Source organism: Carassius gibelio, chromosome B14 (genome assembly GCF_023724105.1).
Source record: "Carassius gibelio isolate Cgi1373 ecotype wild population from Czech Republic chromosome B14, carGib1.2-hapl.c, whole genome shotgun sequence".
In the NCBI taxonomy this organism is placed as follows: Eukaryota; Metazoa; Chordata; class Actinopteri; order Cypriniformes; family Cyprinidae; genus Carassius; species Carassius gibelio.
In genome coordinates this window covers 26,648,100-26,656,705 of record NC_068409.1, presented here as the reverse complement: position 1 = coordinate 26,656,705, position 8,606 = coordinate 26,648,100, and the positions used below count along the sequence as shown (strand labels likewise).

General features: G+C 33.8%; 1 non-coding gene across 1 annotated transcript; it reads left to right on the top strand.

Annotated features, from left to right (window-relative positions):
* The first annotated feature begins 939 nt into the window (after positions 1–939).
* Positions 940–1,012, top strand: trnav-uac (transfer RNA valine (anticodon UAC)). The gene has a single exon. It is a non-coding gene; the product is annotated as a tRNA-Val (tRNA).
* The last annotated feature ends 7,594 nt before the right edge of the window (positions 1,013–8,606 follow it).

Sequence of the window (8,606 nt, the reverse complement as noted above, 5' to 3'; positions counted from 1 at the left end):
ACTTCTTCACTTTGGCCTACCAAACATTTTAATCTTTATACAGAACCCATAATGTCTAATACACACACACACACACACACACACACACACACACACACACACACACACACACACACACACACACACACACACATATATATATATATATATATATATATATATATATATAGTAACCTGGGAAAATGGGGGGGGGGGGTATCAAACCTTTGTCAAACTCTTCAAACATAAACTCTTATTCGACATAAAGCAGCCAAAATATCAGAAGTCTAAGCTTTCACAAGAATGCTTATGGTAAAATGAGAAACAGTGATGTGATTTTAATTAAAAAGTGCATCAAGCTTTATGCACTCATTTTGCCCAAAGCGATGTAATGAAGAGAATATATTGAGCTGTTTGCATATTAACCCCACAATGTCATTGAAACATTCTTCTGAAAATATCTGAGGTTTGATGTAAGCTGATGCTTTCACTAACTGATCACTATCAGATAGATAGATAGATAGATAGATAGATAGATAGATAGATAGATAGATAGATAGATAGATAGATAGATATCAGCAACCACAGGCCTAACAAAATTTCTAGTATTTTATTTAGTTTCACACAATGCCCTTCAAATCTATTTTATGATTATTTATTTTATCAGTGGATTAAGCGTTTTTTTACGTTACGAAAAAAATATTATGAAGTAAGAGAAGAAACATTTAAAATTTAATGCAATTTATACAACAAAGTTGTCTTCCACTTTGGACAGACTCGGCTCGGGATGACTTTGGTTCCCACAGGACGCATGGCGCTTTGATAAGAAATGATAAGAAAACGGAGCCAAACTCAACAACAAACAAAGGCTCTTATGCTTTGTTAAATTCGAAGCTGTGGACCGGCCAGTTTGGTGGTCAGTGTATTTTTTGCCGTTCACACAATCTGTGATATACAAGTGGTTCCATAGTGTAGTGGTTATCACGTCTGCTTTACACGCAGAAGGTCCTGGGTTCGAGCCCCAGTGGAACCAAGCGTTTTTCGTGTCATAGTAGAAAAGATTCAGCGACGTCGTGGCATCTAAACAATCGCAGCGTTTCCTGGTGAACTGGTTTCAATTACCCGTGCACGCGTTCTTTATCTATGACGCTTATTCTATGCAGATAGCTATATGATAAAAGAACGCTGCATTCTGTAAATAAATCATATTTGTATAATTTGGTAGAAAATGAGGAAAATTGCAACGTCGTTAGCTAAACTGTAAATAAAATAATTTGGTTAATGACTGTGACAAGCATCTAGCTGCGTGCTAGCGTGAAGTCAATCAAATATAGTGTTTGTGCGACCCCTACTGTTCACTGTAATGCGGACCTAGCATCACGCATTTCTTCAATTAAAGTAGACTTTAGCAGACTTCATCATTGCCCAGTGCTATAAGTAGCCTACTTATCGGTCACGAGATGCTGCAATGCCAAGATCATGTTGATATTATAACCAGGGAAGGCACAAACTAGGCTATACATTTAATGCATTTTAACATTGTTTGGATACAAGTATCCAACATATCCCATGTTTGAATTTTCAACAGAGACAAACATTTTACTACTAATATGTATTATTTAGGAGGAAATAAGGTACAAAGATGTAGCCTATCTTTTAGATTCCCAGTAACACTTCTAAAATATAATCAGCTGAACATCTCTAAACTATAACTGGGGCTGAAAAAATAGGAAATTCAATGGCAGTGTATCAAGTTCTCTGTTATACACATTCTCTTACATTTAGTACATTTCTCAGTACAGTTTCCTTTGACCAGTTTTAGTAATGGCATAACATGAATATGAAATTGATATTCAGTATTTTTAGAACTTAAATTGGGTTTGTTATGCTAGAATGTGCATTTATTTATAGGCTAAATATGAAGCTTTCTATATGTACTGTGACCAGTGTTGTGCAAGTTACTTCCAAACTGTAAAACATTATAGATTACTTGTTAAAAATAATTCCTTACCTTACAATATTACTGTCTCAGAATTGTAATGCGTTACATGACTCCTGGATTACTTTTGAGTTACTTTCACCAAAATAAATACCGAAATAGAACTTAATATTCTGAAATGGCCAAATATAGGCTACTGCAGAGCATTTTACATCCGGTAGCGGGCGATATGGTGTAGCATAATGACTGTGGGCTATCCAGGCTACTAACAATATAGCTTATAATTGGCAAAGGGAAGGCTCAAGACAATGCAAAAAAAGGATGACAGCCAGAATCCCAAACGATCCAAGTCTGTTAAAATGATGGTACAGGTAAATTGATTATCTGGCAATATTTGTGAATTGCTTGGGTCTATTCATATTACACACAACAGGACTAACTTATATGTAAAATGTCAAATGCAATTGTAAAATGACAAGATATACGTCCATCTCGCGAATGTACAGTCCTCTGCTATCTTCACCCATTAGCCGCTTTTCCTCAGACCAGTGCAAGCTGGGGCTAACAGCAAGCCGGGCGGAGCTAATAGCCTCGGACCTCGATCACACTCACAGAGGCTGTAATCATGGTCATGCCAGTATCCTCGCGGCACTGCTGTAAAACCCGCCCTAAACACGCCTTCACTGGACTACGTCACATAATACAAAGTTCCACCATCGAGAGGGAGATGAATAAAAAAAATCGCTAAACAAATATAAATATATCAGAGGTGGACACTACACGCAGCTATTGACTAACCACAAACATGAAATATAACTTATTTGCTTCATTTTTGATTCGTTAATGTCTTGTGGTCTCGCTATTTTTTTTTTTAATTGAACAATTACATTTTGGGCTAAAAGGCTACTACTGTACAGAGTAAAATATTACTAAAAATTGATTAGTAATATCTTACACTACTGCGTTACAGCAAAAAGTAATATTGTTACTGTAATGCATTACCGCGTTACTCCCAACACTGACCATTACAGTTTCCACACAAATCAAATGACAACTAACAAAAACATTTCTGGCAATTGTGGACAGAATATGTTTAGTTCCAGACCTCTTTTATTCCATTAAAATGAGCTAGAACACTATTTAAAATAATCTATATTATGTTTGGAAAGATGTTGCTCTAATCCAGATTTGTAAGCATTAATGCAATGTTGTGATAAATTAGCTTAGTATCAAATTTCCACACTCAATATTGATCAGTGAAGGATATTATGCTTTTCATTTGTGGTTTATAGACAAGAAAGGGGATGAAATTGTCCTAACTAAACAGATTTACAGAAAACTGATAAATATAGCTTATCATGTCTTTGCAATTTCTTGTTTTAATATCAGGATTGGAGCTGTCCAAGGTTCTGAAGGAACACATTACATGGTTTACAGTGCTAGTAATATATATATATATATATATATATATATATATATATATATATATATATATATATATAATTTTTTTTTTTTTTTAAAAAACATCAACTGTTTGCAAGGAAAAGTTCACACATTAAATAATAAATGGAAATTTTGTTCCAAACCCATTTTCCACATTTGTTTTGTAGAACCAAATACAATATTTATTATTTTTTTTGTTGAGAAAGGATCATGCTGTTATTTCAATATATTGAAAGTGAATAGGGACCAGAGGCTGTCACTGCAAGAAGGGCACAAAAGTATTCATATATATATATGTGTGTGTATATATGTATGTGTGTATATATATATATATATATATATATATATATATATATATATATCAAGTCTTCTGTAGTCATACAAAAGCTTTGAACAATGGCTTTGGATTGAAAATCTGTGTTTTGTATACTGCACAATAAAAGAAGACATTTTAGGATTCATAAAACATTTGAATAGGTAAATGTTTTTTTTTTTTTTTTTGAGCAATGTATTCCTTTTAAATTGTTTAAAATGAAATGTTAAAATAATTTTTAATTTTTAAATTTTTAAAAAGCAATTAAAAAAGACACATCAAGATATACGTAGTGCAACATGTGAACAAAATATTTCTTAAACTGCATGGAGAAAATAATGAACTTTACTTAATTAAAGTACATTTTTTATTTTATATAGATATTTATTAATACATGCTGTTCTAAAGAAGCATTAAAGACTATAGAAAAGAAAAAAAAGGAAATGAAAAGAAAAATAGTGCCACACAGCCCCCTAGTGAGCATGCTTAAGGCGACTGGGTTGAGAATAATTTCTCTGAGATATTTAGGTTGATGTTTAAGTCGGGCCCCCACTGAGCTCCCACTGTGAACATTTTTTTATTTGTTGTCAGAACAATTGTCAGTGGATATAAAACATTTGTACTGCCACACTGAATAATGATTCTCACTCTTCAAGGATATTTACTCTTTCAAGGATATTTACTCTTGTTTTCCGAAGGATGAAGGATGTTTACAGCAATTCTGTGTCTGGAGAAAATGTGGGATCAAGAAAACTGCTCAAAAAATATTTGACACCACTAACGTATTAAATAGAATATTAAAGACCTGCATATAATGGGAAAATGTAGGCTATTTCTTGACTTAACATATTATTCTTCATCACTGAATTCAATGATGAACTGTCTTTAACTGTCATTTTGTAATATTGATACACTGTTTTCCTAATTAATGTTGTTCAGTTGCTTTGACAGAATCTTTTTTGTTTACAGCGCTATATAAATTAAAGCTGCAAGCAGCATTTTACCGGGGTTCAAGCACATTAAGGCCTCTGAGGTGGTCAGAGCCAACCTGGATGTATGGATGACAGTTAAACACATCCAAAATGGAGAACAGGCTAACAGACAGACACGCACACTGAAAGTAAATGATTAGACTAATATATGTATACTCTATAAGCATATGCACACACACACACACACACACACAAAGACACACAAAGATACACATATACATGCACAAACATTTTGTGGCAGATATAGGTATTTGATAAAAAGTGATAGGTGACAATAAGCTTATTGCAAGTCTTCTCTTTTTTTAGAGTTTAGATGTCATTTTCAGATTAAACTGTAATCATAATGTGGCAAAATTGTTAAAACTGATACATCTGTATGAACAAAATGGAAAACATCAATTCAATGAGATACAAAATGTTATAACAGTTAATTTATTAATGTTTTGGCATGAATTCATAAAAACAGTACTAGCTGAAAGAGCCCATTAGTGGTCTTCCGCTGCCATCTAGTGGTTATAAATTGCATTTACTCAAACAACACTGTGTTTTTAAACATAACTGTTAAAGTGTTGTTGTTGGGTTTTTTTGCCCTATCTCTCTTAAATGTTGCATGCTTGTTTAGAATGAAATTATGCATTACTTTACACAGTTTTGATAATTTGTGGGATTTCTGTTTGTATTAATAGGTCTTTGTGCCTCTGGGGTGGTCTCGGCCAACCAGGATGTATGGATGACATTTAAATACATCCAAAAGACAGACACACACACACTGAAATTAAATGATTAAACTAGTTTTTAAGAGTTTAGATGTCATTCAGGTTTCACTGTAATCACAATGTGGCAAAATTGTAAAAAATGATGTGTCTGTATGAACAAAATGGAAAACATTGATTCAATAAGATGTAACATGTTATAACAGTTAATTTATTAATGTTTTGGCATGAATTCATGAATCCTTTCTACAGTACTGTTCATTTTAACTGAATGAGCCCATTAGTGGTCTTCCGCTGCCATCTAGTGGTTATAAATTGCATTTACTGAAACAACACTGTGTTTCTAAACATAACTGTTATAGTGTTGTTATTTTTTTTATTTTTGCCCAATCTCTCTTAAATTTTGCATGCTTGTTTAGAATGAAATCATGTATTATTTTACACAGTTTTGATCATTTGTGGGATTTCTGTTTGTATTAATAGGCCTTTGTGTACACTATGCAAATAACATAATATAAAATTACTGGTTTATAGTTGTCTAAATGCAATTGTTCAACATGTTTTTGATAATTATTGACCTTCAGAGTCTAGAGAATTGTACTTCAGTGGTTTTATTGATTTTCATCTTATACCCGATCACTAGTTTGCCAAAGTACCTTTTTAAAATAATCTTCAATGTTTAATTAACAGCTTTATTGACAACGTTGGTCCCAGAGGCAAAGTTGTTCAGAATGAGGATATTTATCAAATGATATAAAGATTTAGTGTTTTTGAGTGAATATATGAGCATTTACAAACAATTTGAGGCCATTTACCATATAAATCTTGTGTTTTGAGACCTTTTCTACTGTTATAGCGCCACCTATGGTCTGATCTCCATGAAACTTTGCATGCTTGTTAAGAGTCACAAGTTAGATGATTTCACCGAGTTTCATAAAGTTTTGAGTTTTCGTTAAGGTTTTATAGGCTTTGGGGTATGTTTGGCCACACCCCTTTTTCTAAATTACCCCTTTACAGCTGACCAAAGGACAAAATTCAACATTTTTTTAATAATTATTGATCTAGAGAGTCCACAGAATATTACTGCAGTGGTTTGGTTCCGATCGGACAAAAAACCTAGGACTAGTTCGCAAAAGTAGGTTTTTAACATATTTGTGAATAACAATTGAATGATTTGATTGACAGCAATGGTTCTTGAGGCAAAGTTGTGCATTATGAGGAGATCTATCAAATGATATGCATACTGTGTTGATATGTGAAACACCACGTGATTACAGAGCCATAAAACTCGTTAGCGCCAACTAGTGGCCGATTTCTTTCAAAATTCTTACAGACCTTAAGGTTCATGAGTCGAACGTACCCAGCGAGTTTCGTTCCGATCAACATCCGTTAACCCTTTCAAATAGGTGCTTAAAATTGTTTGGCCAATGGCGGCCATGTTTTTTTTAGATATGCAAATGTCCTCATATGTACTTGTGCCCCTTCAGACCGAGACATTGCATACCGATTTTCAAGTCGATCGAGGCAACAGTTGCCTAGTTATAGCCATTTATGTGTTTTTTCTATCTTATAGCGCCCCCAAGTGGCAGAGATGCGCAATATTTTTGATTTCACCAAAGATTGAGCTTATACATATGTATACCGAGTTTGGTGAAGATATCTCATTCCGTTCAAGAGTTATAGTTAAAATAGCATTTGGCTAACGTTAGCATAGACGCTTTTTGGTGTACTGTTTCGTGTAAGAATTGAAATTTCAACTTTTTTTTGATAATTATTGATATTGAGTGTCCAGGGAATATTTATGAAGTGGTTTGGTTCTGATTGGTTGAAAATCCTAGGACTAGTTCGCAAAAGTAGGTTTCGGATTTAGCTCGATTTTGCGAGAAAACGGTGCGTCGTAGACCCCAAAAAGGCGCCGTGCACTTTTGTTCGGGCTAACCCAAGGATTGCAACAATGCCATGTTTTTGAGTCTATGGCTAACGGTTTACACTTTACGGCCAAAATTGTCCAAAATTTTTGTTTTTTGCGCTGTAGCGCCCCCGTTAGGCCGATTGGGCCGGTTCTTTGTATCTGAGTAGCGAGCAAGACTACTACCATCTGACCAAGTTTCAGCTCTCTAGGCCTTACGGTTTGGGCTGCACGTTCAGTTTTAAGGCGGAAGAATAATAATAATAATAATAATAATAATAATAATTAAAGCTGCAAGCAGCATTTACGGGGTTCAAGCACATTAAGGCCTCTGAGGTGGTCTGAGCCAACCTAGACGTATGGATGACAGTTAAACACATACAAAACGGAGAATAGGCTGACAGACAGACCCACGCACTGAAATTAAATGATTAAACTAGTTTTAAGAGTTTGGATGTCATTTTCAGGTTTCACTGTAATCATAATGTGGCAAAATTTTAAAAACTGAGAAGTCTGTATGAACAAAATGGAAAACTTTAACTCAGTGAGATTTAAAATGTTGTAACAGTGTTTTTTTTTTATTGTTTAGGCATGGATTCATAAATCTTTTCAACAGTACTGTTTCAATTTGTTGAACGAGCCCATTAGTGGTCTTCCGCTGCCATCTAGTGGTTATAAATTGCATTTACTCAAACAACACTATGTTTTTAAACATAACTGTTATAGTGGGTTTTTTGCCCAATCTCTCTTAAATTTTGCATGCTTGTTTAGAATGAAATTATGCATTATTTTACACAGTTTTGATAATTTGTGGACTTTCTGTTTGTATTAATAGGCCTTTGTGTACACTATGCAAATAACATATTATAAAATTATTGGTTTATAGTTGCCCAAATGCAATTGTTTTAACATGTTTTTGATAATTATTGACCTTCAGAGTCTAGAGAATTGTACTTCAGTGGTTTTATTGATTTTCATCTTAAACCGTATCACAAGTATGCCAAAGTAACTTTTTAAAATAATCTTGAATATTTAATTAACAGCTTTATTGACAACATTGGTCCCAGAGGCAAAGTTGTTCAGAATGAGGAGATTTATCATATGATATGAAGATTTAGTGTTTTTCAGTGAATATATGAACATTTTCAAACAATTTGAGGCCATTTACCATATAAATCTTGTGTTTTGAGACCTTTTCTACTGTTATAGCGCCACCTATGGTCTGATCTCCATGAAACTTTGCATGATTGTTAAGAGTCACCTGATACATGATTTCACTGAGTTTCATAAAGTTTTGAGTTTTCCTTTAGGTTTTATA